At 44.5% G+C, this 14,943-nt stretch overlaps 1 long non-coding RNA gene across 1 annotated transcript; it reads left to right on the plus strand.

The window, feature by feature from the left end:
• Nucleotides 1–1,893: 1,893 nt before the first annotated feature.
• LOC141056863 (uncharacterized) lies at nt 1,894–13,545 on the plus strand. Its single transcript, XR_012221943.1, has 3 exons — nt 1,894–2,288; nt 12,131–12,284; nt 12,373–13,545. It is a non-coding gene; the product is annotated as an uncharacterized lncRNA (long non-coding RNA).
• The last annotated feature ends 1,398 nt before the right edge of the window (nt 13,546–14,943 follow it).

Below are 14,943 nucleotides of genomic sequence, written 5' to 3' on the forward strand. Positions count from 1 at the left end.
GGGAAAAAATTGTAGACCTGTACAAGGCTGGGATGAGCTACAGGACAATAGGCAAGCAGCTAGGTGAGAAGGCAACTGTTGGTGCAATTATTACAAACATTGAAGAAATACAAGATGACTGATCTTCCTCAGTCCGCGGCTCCATGAAAGATCTCGCCTTGTAGAGTAAGGATGATTCTGAGAAAGGTCAGGAATCAGGCCAGAACTACATGGGATGAGGACCTGGTCAATGACTTGAAGAGAGCTGGGACCACAGTCTCAAACATTACAGTTAGTAATACATGACGCGGTCATGGATTAAAATCCTGCAAGGCACGCAAGGTTCCCCTGCTCACGCCAGCACATGTCCAGGCCTATTTGAAGGTCGCCAATGACCATCTGGATGATCCAGAGGAGGCATGGGAGAAGGTCAAGTGGTCAGATGAGACCAAAAGAGAATTTTTGGGTGTCAACTCCATACATATGTGAGGAGGAACAAGAAGGATGAATACAACCCCAAGAACACAGTCCCAACCGTGAAGCCTAGTGGGGGAAACATCATACTTTGGGGGTGCTTTTCTGCAAAGGGGACAGGACAACTGCAACATATTGAAGGATGGATGGGGTCATGTATCGGAAGATTTTGGCTAACAACCTCCTTCTCTCAGTAACAGCATTGAAGATGGGTGGAGGCTGGGTCTTCGAGCAGAACAATGACCCAAAACACACAGACAGGGAAAGTAAGGAGTGGCCACTAAAGAAGAATGTCAGGGTCCTGGAGTAGTCTAGCCGGTCTCCAGACCTGAACCCAGCAGAAAATCTTTGGAGGAGCGGAAACTCAATGTTGCCAAGCGACAGCTCCAAAAACTGAAATATATGGAGATCTGTATGGAGGAGGGGGCCAAAAATCCTGTTTCTCTATTGTGTCAAATACTTATTTCATGCAATAAAATTCACATTAATTCCTTAGAAATCATAGGATGTGATCTTCTGTTATTTATTGTTAGATTCTGTCTCTCACAGGTGAAGTATTCCTACAATAACAATTACCGACCTCTCCATTCTCTGTAGGGGGAAACCTCGAAAATCGGAAGAACATCAAAGACTTATTCTCCCCACTGTATCCTGAGAAAATGTGTTCTCCAGGAATCCAATAGCGTCTTCCCTCCCAAGCCTCGCCGGGTGGGCATGAAGCGCTGGACAGTCATCGGGAATTGTCGGACACATTTTGCAGCCGTTTTTACCTATTTCCCCTTGTATATAGGTAAACTCTGGGGAGAAAACTATTTTTTGTGGTAAAATGTAATTATTTTTTCCTCATCGCCCAATGGTATAAAATTCTGGGAGAAAGATGAGTAATTGAGAGGTGGCGGGTGTAACATGGTGCCTCTTATTGGGGGCTCTGATAATGTGACATGGCCCCTAACACCATAAGAGCAGACTCTGCCCTGTCAGACGGCGCTCCTTCCCTCCTGAGGAGTGTCCGGCCCCTTATGGGGTATCGGCGCTCAGGGGAAATTGTGGAACAAGTGGTTTCTGTTTTCTCCTCTTCTCCCGTGTGATAATTACAGACGCGGGGTCAGAGCGACATTTTAGTGGGAACATTTCATTCCTCCGCTCAATGTTACACAATTCTGTGACCCCCTGAGGGTTAATAATCCTCCCTGCCCCCTAGATGAGCCCCCAGAGGTGGAGGGGGTAACATGGGGCCACTTGTGGGGTCTCTGCTGTTCTGGTGTCAGAGCTCTTCACACGGCGTCCGCCGTCTATCCCAGCCACAATGGCGCCCCTTCCCTCCCGAGCCTGTGGGGTATCGGCACTCAGGAGACACGGCGCACTGTGCGGCCTCAGCGCTCCTGTCACCTTTAGGACAATGATACATTGGGGGAAAGTCACATTTCTGTGAGGAAAACAGTAAAATTGTCATTTCTTCCTTCCACATTGCTGAAATTCCGGTCACACTGTCCGAATTCAGATATTGTCCTGTCAGAAAGGAGAAGACAGGGAGCGAAAGGGTTAATAGGACTCACAGGAGGAACCGACCCAGAAAGCAGAAGGTCCAGGAGCGTCTGCCACATATATGGCTGCTCTGTGTGCACAGGACCTGTGATGAGGTCACAGAAGGGGAGGAGTCAGGAGTCACATGATCAGGGGCCTCAGTGTCTGCCACATCCCCACCTAACCGGAAGACATTACATGTGACTGGATGGTACAGGACCTGCGGTGACGTCATGACCATGTGGCGCAATGGGGGAGGAGCCAGAGAGTTTGCAGGCTGGAAGCTGCAGGAGATCGGAAACTTGTGAGAGGTAATGGCGGGAACAGGGAACATGGGGAGGACAGGGGGTGTGATAGAGGGGAGCAGGAGGGTGCAGGGGGTGTGTGATAGAGGGGAGCAGGAGGGTGCAGGGGGTTTGTGATAGAGGGGAGCGAGAGGGCGCAGGGGGTGTGTGATAGAGGGGAGCGAGAGGGCGCAGGGGGTGTGTGATAGAGGGGAGCAAGAGGGTGCAGGGGGTGTGTGATAGAGGGGAGCAGGGGGTGTGTGATAGAGGGGAGCGAGAGGGCGCAGGGGGTGTGCGATAGAGGGGAGCAAGAGGGCGCAGGGGGTGTGTGATAGAGGGGAGCAAGAGGGCGCTGGGGGTGTGTGATAGAGAGGAGCAAGAGGGTGCAGGGGGTGTGTGATAGAGGGGAGCGAGAGGGTGCAGGGGGTGTGTGATAGAGGGGAGCGAGAGGGTGCGGGGGGGTGTGATAAAGGGGTGTGGGGGGGTGTGAAAGAGGGGAGCGGGAGGGTGCGGGGGGGTGTGATAGAGGGGAGCAGGGTGTGTGGGAGATGGAGGGCTGTAAGCGGGTGCGGGTGCTGGAGGGCTGCAGGGTGTGTGCATTTCCAGCCTCCAGTGACAGGCGAGTGATGGGAGTGGCGGTGTTGCACCCACCGATCAGACATTGATGACCCGTCCTAAGCAGGGCTGTGGAGTCGGAGTCGTGGAGTTGGTTAGTTTTGGTTGGAGTCGGAATCGGTAGAAATGTTCCGACTCCAGCTTTAAAAAAAATGTATTAATATTTCATAATTGAACTTTCATATGAATTTTATAAATGTTACTCAAATATATATGTTCTATCAAACTATGAACAACAGTGATAAGCAGTTCTGCTGGAGATAGAGACATTTCTTACTTCTTGTGTGTCACTGTTCTCCACTGCCCTTATCTAATCTTATACTTGGTTAACCTCATGCTGCCCCAACCCCCCTACTTACAATGTATGAAACTGAAAGTGAAAATGTGTTGCAAATTCTTAGTAGTAAAGCTCCTCCTCTAGACTAGATCATACTAGGTGTGCATCTTCCAAGCATCTCACAGCTGCCTGCTACTCAGAAGAGCAAGACTGTAAGAAGTATTATCCTTTCAACAAACTTTGCATCAGTTAACTGTGAGTACATGAGGAATAATAACAGTATTACTGACCACTATATCAGTTGTACGACCTGGCAATAATTTTGTACAATTGTTTTTAGGAAAAACAATTGTCATTTGGATTAGGAATGCAGAATTAAAAACCTGAGAATGTCAAAGAAGCATCACATTAAATCAGCTGTATTTGAACATTTCACCATCACTCAAGATAGAAAACATTATGTCTGTCAGTGTATGACAAATGATCCAGACGAAAACAAATGCTGTGAAACCAAGATGAGTGCATATTCAGGCAAAGATAAAAATGCTTCTACCAGAGCTTCTAATCTAAAGAGACATTTACAGCGCTTTCATCCAGAAGTACTGAAAGCAGTGGATGAGAAAGACTGCATCCAAACCAATGAACCAGTGCCCAGCTCTTCCAGCCAAACAAAGGAGCAGAGAACTTTGCAGCCATCAGTTGCAAGATATTTTGTCAGTGACAAAGTTACTGTGACAATGACAGTAGATACATTTAAAAAACAGATCATAGAGCTTGTTGTAAAGGATAGTGTGCCTATTTCATTATTTTCACGACCAGCTTTTATGTGTCTGAATGGGGAAATGGCCCGCAAGCTTGGTGTTTCTCTGGAGAGAGAGAGAGTATTAGAAAATTAGTAATCGAAGAAGCTTTTAAACAAAAGGAAGAACTTAAGAAAACTCTCAAGGGACGCTTTCTGTTTGTTAAAATGGTTGCCTGCACATGTCACAGAGTGAACTATTTTGCCATCAATGTCCGATTTGTTTGTGACAAAAATGAAATAGTTACCAAGACATTGGCAGTAAAAGACACCAAAGCTCATCACACCAGTGAGTTTCTCCAGGTCTTGGTGGAAAAGGTTCTGCAAGACTATGAACTTAAAAAAGAGCAAGTTCTTTCTGTCGTAACTGACAATGCTTCAAATATGATAAGTACTATTAATAATAATAATAATCTTTATTTAGCGCTAACATATTCCGCAGCGCTTTACATTTTGCACACATCATCATCACTGTCCCCGATGCGGCTCACAATCTAAATTCCCTATTAGTATGTCTTTAGAATGTGGGAGGAAACCAAAGTGCCCGGAGGAAACCCACGCAAACACGGGGAGAACATACAAACTCCTTGCAGATGTTGTCCTTGGTGGGATTCGAACCCAGGACCCCAGCGCTGCAAAGCTGCAGCGCTAACCACTGAGCCACCGTGCCGAGCTAATGAATGAGAGTAATGATGGTGACCAGCAGCTAGAAGAACATTCTGGGTCCACAGAGACAGAAATGTTTGAAATAGAGGAACACAGTATTATAACTGAGGAGCAAACTGAAGTTGCTTCAGATTTACAGCAACATGATAGTTTAGATGATCTTGTTGAAACTGTGTCAATATGTTCTTTCATTCATCACATGCGCTGTGTTGTGCATACGCTACAGCTGGCTATAAGAGACAGTCTGCAAGAAGGACATGCTGCTGCACTGATTGGCAAGGTGACAAAATTGGCTACTGTTGCCAGAACCCCTAAAGTTGACTCAATTTTGAAGAGACGTGCTGGAAAAGGGGCAATTATTGATCAAGCCACACGATGGGGCAGTACTTAATGATTCAGCGCTTGGTTGAACTGAAAACCTTTCTTGTAGACATGGCTAACCCTCAACTGGCGCTAAATGAAAGTCAGTGGAATCAGGTGACTGAGCTGGAAAAATTGCTAGAGCACCCATTTACAGTGACTAAAAAATTACAAGCAGAGGACTTAACTCCAAGTATTTTCTTAAAGGAGTGGAAGAACCTGATGTTTCACCTGTCCCAAAGAGGAGGGTTAATTGCAAGTGGCATTGCTACATCAATGAAACGGAGAGAGGAGCTACTATTACAAAATAACATTCTTTTGGCAGCTGTTTATGTAGACCCAATGCATCGGATTCTTCTAGATGATCAACAGCTAAGTAAAGGAAAAGAAGCACTGTTTGAAATAGCAGTAAGGATGAAAGGGTTGCAGAACAGTCAGGAGGAACAAGAAGAATTCGGTCGTCCTGCCACATCTTCACCCTCATCATCAACTGATGAAGAATTTAATTTTGAAAAATATTTGGATCACAAGGACCGTGCAAAGCGTTCCCGCATAGAAGAGTCATCCCCATCAAGGAACACAGCCAGTACATTTCAGCAGAATTTTTCATGTGCACTAAAAGAAATTGAGAAATTTGACCGTTCATCAAAAATAACAGTGCAACAAGCGATTCCTCTGTATCCTGACATTGTCAGAGATGTTGCCCGAGTGGTTACTGCTTTGCCACCAACACAAGTTAGTGTAGAGAGGTTGTTCTCTGCTCTCAAAATAATTAGATCAGATTTGAGGGCATCCATGAAGGAGGATCTGACAGAGGCAAAACTTTTTCTGAGGACAAATTTATAGATTTCTTCTTATTAACTGCATAAAAGTGTTTATTGCATATTTACTTACAGTTTAGAAAAGTTTATAAAACTTATTTGCTATATTCTAATTGTATTCTAATAAATGTAGTTTTTGCTCTAAGTGGTCTGATTACTTATATGATGGTGAGAAACTGAATAAGCACGATGTTTAATATTTTACAACAGTAAATTTGTTGTTATGAATTGGCCATTTATGAAGGAGTCGGAGCCGGAGCCTGATAAAATCCAGGAGGCGGAGTCGGAGTCGCAACTGTGGCTTACCGACTCCACAGCCCTGATTATCACTTATTATTGTTTTATTATTTCAAACATTGAAATCCATATATGGTACAAATTCTGATAATAATTATATGGATATTACTGATTGCTATGGTACGCTGTGATATTATAGGTTAGGAAAATTACCAGATTTGGTATAGAATAGGGAATGAAGACTTCAAGCAAGATACTGAAATTATGTTAACCCCTTACCTACAAATGACGTAATATTCCGTCCATGTGACCATGGACCTAATTACCATGGATGGAATATTACATCATCGCGATCAGCGGCGCCCACGTGGTGAGCGCCGCTGATCGCGGCCGAGTGTCAGCTAATTATCATAGCTGACACCCGGCACAATGTGTCAGGGGCAGTCACGGACCGCCCCCGACACGTTAACCCCTTGCACACCGCGATCAAACACGATCGCGATGTACCGGGGGTTAAAGGGAAGCATCGGCAGGGAGAGGGCTCCCTCCTTGCTTCCCTGAGCCCCCCACGGCAGCGCAATGTGCAGCGCTGCTGCGGGGGACTCCTTTCCTGCAGGTCCCCGGATCCAATATGGCGACGGGGATCTCCGGGGGCCTGCAGGAAGCTGGCTTCCTCAGTGCCTGCAAAGTGCAGGCATGAGGAAGCCTGTGCAGTGCCTGTGACAGATCGCTGATCTGTCACAGTGATCTGTGATGTGACAGATCAGCGATCTGTCACAGGACAGTGATGTCCCCCCTGGGACATTGTAATAAAGTAAAAAAAAAATAAAAAAAGTGTAAAAATAATTTTAAAAAAAATCGCCAAATAAATTTAAAAAAAAAAAAATATTCCCCAATAAATTCATTTTTTGGAAATAAAAAAAACAAAAAATAAAAGTACACATATTTGGTATCGCTGCGTCCGTAACGACCCGCCCTATAAAACTGTCCCAATAGTTAACCCCTTAAGCGAACCCCTTAAAAAATAAAAAACAAAGCAAAAAATAATGATTTATTATCATACCGCCGAACAAAAAGTGCAATAACGCGCGATCAAAAAGACGCATATAAATATCCATGGTGCCACTGAAAACGTCATCTTGTCCCGCAAAAAACGAGCCACCATACAGCGTCATCAGTGAAAAAATAAAAGTTATAGCTCGCAGAATAAAGTGATGCAAAAATAATTATTTTTTATATAAAATTGTTTTCATTGCATAAAAGCGCCAAAACATAAAAAAACAACCTAAATGAGGTATCGCTGTAACCGTACTGACCCGAAGAATAAAACCGCATTATAAATTTTACCGCACCCGGAACGGCGTAAACGCACCACCCAAAAGAAATTCATGAAACGCTGGTTTTTGTAAATTCTGCGTCCCAAAAAACGAAATAAAAAGCGATCAAAAAATGTCACGTGCCCGAACATGATACCAATAAAAGCGTCAACTCGTCCCGCAAAAAATAAGACCTCACATGACTCGGTGGGTCAAAATATGGAAAAATTATAGCTCTCAAAATGTGGTGATGCAAAAACTATTTTTACAATAAAAAGCGTCTTTTAGCGTGCGACAGCTGTCAAACATAAAAACCGCCATAAATAGTAAATCAAACCCCCCGTTATCACCCCCTTAGTTAGGGAAAAATAATACAATTAAAAAAATGTATTTATTTCCATTTTCCCATTAGGGCTAGGGTTAGGGCTAAGGCTAGGGTTAGGGCTAGGGTTAGGGTTAGAATTGGGGTTTCCACTATTTGGGCACATAAGGTGCTCTCCAAACGCAACATGGCATCTGATCTCAATTCCAGCCAATTCTGCGTTGAAAAAGTCAAATGGTGCTACTTCCCTTCCAAGCTCTGCCATGCACCCAAACAGTGTTTTACCCCCTCATATGGGGTATCAGCCTACTCAGGACAATTTGCAAAACAACTTTTGGGGTCCTATTTCTCCTGTTGCCCTTAGGAAAATAAAAATTTTGGGGCAAAAATATCATTTTTGTGGAAAAAATTTTTTTTGTTATTTTCACGCCTGGGCGTTATAAACTTCTGTGAAGCACTTGGGGGTTCAAAGTTCTCACCACACATCTAGATAAGTTCCTTGGGGGGTCTAGTTTCCAAAATGGGGTCATTTGTGGGGGGTTTACACTGTTTTGGTACATCAGGGGCTTTCCAAACGCGACATGGTGTCTGATCTCAATTCCAGCCAAAAAAGTCAAATGGCGCTGCTTGCCTTCCGAGCTCTGCCATGTGCCCAAATAGTCATTTACACCCACATATGGGGTATCAGCGTACTCAGGACAAATTGCACAATAACTTTTAGGGTCCTGTTACCCTTGGGAAAATAAAAATTGGGGGTGAAAAGATCATTTTGTGGAAAAAATATGATTTTTTAATTGTACCGCTGTACATTATAAACTTCTGTGAAGCCCTTGTGGGTTCAAAGTTCTCACCACATATCTAGATAAGTTCCTTAGGGGGTCTAGTTTCAAAAATGGGGTCACTTGTGGGGGGTTTCCACTGTTTAGGTACATCAGGGGCTCTCAATGCGACATGGCGTCCGATCAGAATTCCAGCCAATTTTGCATTGAAAAAGTCAAACGGCGCTCCTTCCCTTCTGAGCTCTGCCATGCACCGAAACAGTGGTTCCCCCCCACATATCAGGTATCAGCGTGCTCAGGACAAATTGCACAATAATTTTTGCAGTCCAATTTCTCCTGTTACACTTGGTAAAATAAAAAAAATTGAACCTGAAGTAATTTTTTTTGTGAAAAAAAGTTAAATGTTAATTTTTTTTAAATATTCAAAAAATTCCTGTGACGCACCTGAAGGGTTAATAAACTCCTTGAATGTGGTTTTAAGCACCTTAAGGGGTGCAGTTTTTAGAATGGTGTCACTTTTGGGTATTTTCTATCATATAGACCCCTCAAAGTGGCTTCAAATGTGATGTGGTCCGTAAAAATAAAATGGTGTTGCAAAAATGAGAGATCGCTGGTCAACTTTTAACCCTTATATCTTACTAACAAATAAAAATTTTGGTTCCAAAATTGTGCTGATGTAAAGTAAACATGTGGCAAATGTTACTTATTAACTTTTTTGTGTGCCATATCTCTGTGATTTAAGGGCATAAAAATTCAAAGTTGGAAAATTGCGGAATTTTCAAAATTTTCGCCAAATTTCTGTTTTTCTCATAAATAAACGCAAGATATATGAATGAAATTTTACCACTAACATGAAGTACAATATGTCACGAGAAAACAATGTCAGAATCACCGGGATCCACGGAAGCGTTTCAGAGTTATGACCTCATAAAGGGACAGTGGTCAGAATTGTAAAAATTGGCCCGGTAGTTAATGTGCAAACCACCCTTGGTAGTGAAGGGGTTAATAAAGACTTTTCATATTTCTAAATTGATTCTTATCAGTTGCAAGAAGAAGAATGCCGCTATCCAGAAGTCCCAGAAGGTAACAAAGCTATGATTTCTGAGTAATAGACTGTGTTACTCACAAGTGCAGTATCCACCACTGACAGCCACAAGTGCAGTATCCACCACTGACAGTCACAAGTGCAGTATCCATCACTGACAGCCACAAGTGCAGTATCCACCACTGACAGCCACAAGTGCAGTATCCACCACTGACAGTCACAAGTGCAGTATCCACCACTGACAGTCACAAGTGCAGTATCCATCACTGACAGCCACAAGTGCAGTATCCACCACTGACAGCCACAAGTGCAGTATCCATCATTGACAGTCACAAGTGCAGTATCCACCACTGACAGTCACAAGTGCAGTATCCACCACTGACAGTCACAAGTGCAGTATCCATCACTGACAGTCACAAGTGCAGTATCCATCACTGACAGCCACAAGTGCAGTATCCACCACTGACAGCCACAAGTGCAGTATCCACCACTGACAGCCACAAGTGCAGTATCCATCACTGACAGCCACAAGTGCTGTATCCATCACTGACAGCCACAAGTGCAGTATCCACCACTGACAGTCACAAGTGCAGTATCCACCACTGACAGTCACAAGTGCAGTATCCATCACTGACAGTCACAAGGGCAGTATCCACCACTGACAGTCACAAGGGCAGTATCCACCACTGACAGTCACAAGTGCAGTATTCACCACTGACAGTCACAAGTGCAGTATCCACCACTGACAGTCACAAGTGCAGTATCCACCACTGACAGTCACATGTGCACTATCCACCACTGACAGTCACAAGTGCACTATCCACCACTGACAGTCACAAGGGCAGTATCCACCACTGACAGTCACAAGGGCAGTATCCACCACTGACAGTCACAAGTGCAGTATTCACCACTGACAGTCACAAGTGCAGTATCCACCACTGACAGTCACATGTGCACTATCCACCACTGACAGTCACATGTGCACTATCCACCACTGACAGTCACAAGTGCAGTATCCACCACTGACAGCCACAAGTGCAGTATCCACCACTGACAGCCACAAGTGCACTATCCACCACTGACAGCCACAAGTGCAGTATCCACCACTGACAGCCACAAGTGCAGTATCCACCACTGACAGCCACAAGTGCAGTATCCACCACTGACAGCCACAAGTGCAGTATCCACCACTGACAGCCACAAGTGCAGTATCCACCACTGACAGTCACAAGTGCAGTATTCACTGTCAATTACAAGTGCAGTATCCACCACTGACAGCCACAAGTGCAGAATCCACAACTGACAGTCACAAGTGCAGTATCCACCACCGACAGTCACAAGTGCAGTATCCACCACCGACAGTCACAATTAAAGTGTCTAACCTGACAACCAGAGGACAATGATCCTATGATGCTGAGATGAACTGTGTTATCACATTCTTACCAAGTTCCAGAAGTTTCCAATCACCTGTAAAGCTTCGATGAAGGCTGGTGAACAATAAGGTAATTGTCAGGAAGCTACAACCCTGACGTGTCCTGTGCATTAGGACTGAGGACTGGTTATGGTGCTATGTTTAGCAAGGAAGAGTCATTTTAACCCTTGCTTTGCTGACCAAAGACGTCACACCTGTTCAAAGACCAGTACTGATGGAGGATTCCAGAAATATCCAAGGCGAGCCAATGTAAGCCCAGGTTTTTAAAGGTGACACTGCACAGATATTAAAGCTGCATTTCATCTATAGACTTTGTTTTCTTATCAACATTTGAATTTATGGACTTTGATTTTTACACAACACGATTTCTACAACATCTATATGCTATAGAAAAACTGTATTTTTAAAAGAATCAAGAAGAAGACAGAAGAACATCAAAATGAAGACCAGATGACATCAGATGATGATGACTGGACCTGAGATGCTTCAATTTAGACTTAGGGAAGTATAATTATACATATTGTATATGAATATTGTTCACGGCTTACCATAACATGAATTCACATGAATTATGTCATTGAGTACGTATAACAATAATCTGATATTATTGATATTAAATTATTTTGTCAAAGAAGAAAGAAGATCTTGTTATATTTTGAGGGTTCCAATTAATGTCTGTCTCCCTCAAAAGGGGGAATTGTTAAATATTAATAATCTGTTAATTTCTTATTACACCCAGTTCTGTACATTGCTTTAGCTGACACGACATAGGTTATTTTTGTAAGCTTGGCTCATGGTAGAGGACAACTCCATTTATTGCTATGAACTAATGGACAATCTTTCACCTATTTTTTATGTTTTTCTGTAATAATCTTTTCTTTGATGGAAGAATCCAAATAAACCACTATATTTTTATCTGGTAACTAGTCCTGAGTATTTTACAAGAATACGCATTATTTTACACACTGCCATAATTTGGCCCAGACCACAAGCTCCTCATCCTCCTAGCCAACCAAGTTATTAAGTGTAATTACTTGATACCTGAACTATTGTGACCCTGTGTATCTGGCCTGGATGCCCCAATTATATATGCCACCCTGGGTAGAAAGCACACCCTAGAAGGCCACATGCCTAGGCTACTGGTAGCAAATTTGACCTAGCAAATATGTGAAATTGAGAATATTTCCTGTCACATTGCAGTAGAAGATGTGATGAGACGCTGGCGCAGCATCCGCGACCAATACAGGCGGGAACGTCAGCAGCGGTCTAGGAGTGGTGATGCGGGCCACATAAAGAGGAAATATATCTATTATGACCGCCTCTCCTTCCTCGCCCCTATTCTGGATCTGAGACCGTAAGTAGATACCTCACACCACATTACACAGATACTTTACAGGGCCAAAAAAATGATTTATTTATGGCTCTGTTCTATTTCATAACAGAACTCGGTCCAACCTTACGGAGAGAGGAACTGGCTCAGATACCGAGCCCATCATAGATCCTCGGTCTGTAGGGGATGAGGTGGCTGGCCCATCTTCTCCCCCTCGAAGAAGCATGGGTGAAGATTCCTCTCAGGAAAACCCAGTGCCTGCACCACAAACCCCACCACCAGGACCACATCCACAAGCAGGACCGTCTGCTGCTGCACCATCAGCCATACAGGAGGAGCAGGGCAACATCAGCAGCAGCCCAACTGCCCAGATCCGGGGCTCCCCACAGCCTGCTGGACCATCCCAGCGAGGAAGAAGAAGGCACCATATCTCTGCCCAAGATACCCGTACCAATGTTGACACAGGGGCACTGAACTATCTGGCTTGATTCAATAATGATGATGGCGAGGAGGCATACTCATGCAGCCTAGCCCTTTATCTTCGTGCCTTTTCCCGTGAGGTGAGGCTATGTATTCGAGGATGTTTTCAGATCCTGCTTGATGCAAGCACACACCCCATATGAGTTATTTGAATATCTGGAGAGGTGGCAGCTTTCACCCAGAAATCTGATGTGCCTTAGACACCCCACACACATGCTTGCTCAAGCAGGCTCTGATGATCCTCAAATACATGGGCCTACACCTCACCCCCTTCCTCCCCCTACCCAACCTTTCCAACAGCAGCCACATATGTCTGGCTCTAGTCAACCTCACCAATATGGCCACTTGTTCCCACCCAGTGTTGGAGGCTGGTCCCAACCTGGTTGGGTACGACATGGCTATTTTGGTGGGTATGAGACACGGGCCTACCAGCCCCAACAAGAGGCCCCTCTCCAGTATCACTCTGGCCAGTACCAACCACAATCCCAGGAGGCAGTACACTACCCACATCATGGGCAACAGTATGCCCCCACACAGGGCGATGGCCAAGTTGGGCAAAGTAGCCAGCAGCAAACACAGGCTGGTCTTCCGCCTTCTCCTACCCCAACCTACCAAAATTTATATTGTTGCCATTTTGGTATTGCCTAATGGTTTTGTGGTTGTTTAATATGTCAGAAAGTGTTATTTGTACCCAATTTTCACATCTTTACAAAGGCCAATTTGGCCCATTGCCACATTTATCATATGGCAATAATATGTTTTTCTTTAAAAAAAAAAAGGCAAAAGTAAACATTTGTCTACTACATTTTACGTCTCGGTCTCAATTCTAAAAAAAGGTGTCAGCATACTAACATACGCTTACCAATGCAATTAAACGGTCATAGAATCATAAGGGGTTTAAATATATACATTTAGACAGACATAAACCAAAAAATTATAACATAGTCACAGCATGCTCTTGCCAAGAAGATTCCCCCTCAGGTGACATAAAGTAATTTGTGAAAATATCACGCACTTTGAGCCCAGAGAGTGGTCTACGTTGAGGGGTGATATGTGGTCTCGCCCTACGCACATTGTCCGGCCTACGCACAACCCCAGCAGAGGAGGAACAATCATGTATCCTGGTGAAGTTATGAAGAATGACACAGGCTTTAACTACTTCATTAACATTTTGTTCACTCAGCTGAATGGCAGACTGGAGTACCCGCCATTTGGCACAAAGAATGCCAAAGGAACACTCCACCAGTCGCCGAGCACGTGATAGGCGCAAGTTAAAAATTATGCGCCGTGGTCCAGGTTGCGCCGGGGATATGGCCTCATGATATTGCGCCTTAACTGAAATGCCTCATCTGCCAAAAGGACATAAGGGACTGATTCTTGAGTGGAGCCTGGTAGCTGGCATACTGGTGGTAGATCCAACTGGTTGGTGCATAGCCGCCGACCCATAATGGAAGTATTGAAGACTCTAGAGTCTCCCGTCTTTCCATAGGCCCCAATGTCAAGAATTATAAACTTGCATTGAGGGTCGGCCAGAGCCAACAATACAACAGAAAAGTATTGTTTATAATTGAAGAATTGGGAGCCAGAGTTCGGCGGCTTACGCACCCGGATATGTTTGCCATCAAGGGCCCCAATACAATTAGGAAACTGGCATTCCTCCTCAAAGTCCCTTGATATCCTCAACCAGTCTTCCATCCTGGGCTAGGGCATGACGAGTTGATGTAGTCTTGACCATATTTGACTACATGTCGACCTGACTATGCCAGAAATGGTAGATCTTCCAATGAGAAAGTCATGGTGGAGGGCGGCATAAGACAGGCCAGTGGACAGGAAGCTGAAGAACAACAGAAATGGAACATTTTAGAATGCACAAATTAACAAAAGACCAGGTACATACATACCAAACTTGTTAGTGATTCAGATCTACTAACACACATATATTTGGTCGCACAATGACTAAGTGATATTCAGTACATATGTTAGCGTGGATGGTCAGGAGCCGGAATCTCCAGGAGTGGACCCTCTGGACCGTGGCACCGAGGGGTCCCGGGCGAGCTGCCAGGTTGAACCGACCCCTATACAGGGACCGTTAGGAGCAGGCCCAGGGGTTCAAGTGCCACGGTAGCCGGTACCGAGAGGGGCGGCTCAGAATGGACTGGAGTAGGAGTGCGGGACTGAAGCGTAGGCTATAAGGCTGGAATAT

The sequence above is a fragment of the Dendrobates tinctorius genome, unplaced genomic scaffold (assembly GCF_039654945.1).
Source record: "Dendrobates tinctorius isolate UK_male_01 unplaced genomic scaffold, ASM3965494v1 ptg000200l, whole genome shotgun sequence".
Classification (NCBI taxonomy): domain Eukaryota; kingdom Metazoa; phylum Chordata; class Amphibia; order Anura; family Dendrobatidae; genus Dendrobates; species Dendrobates tinctorius.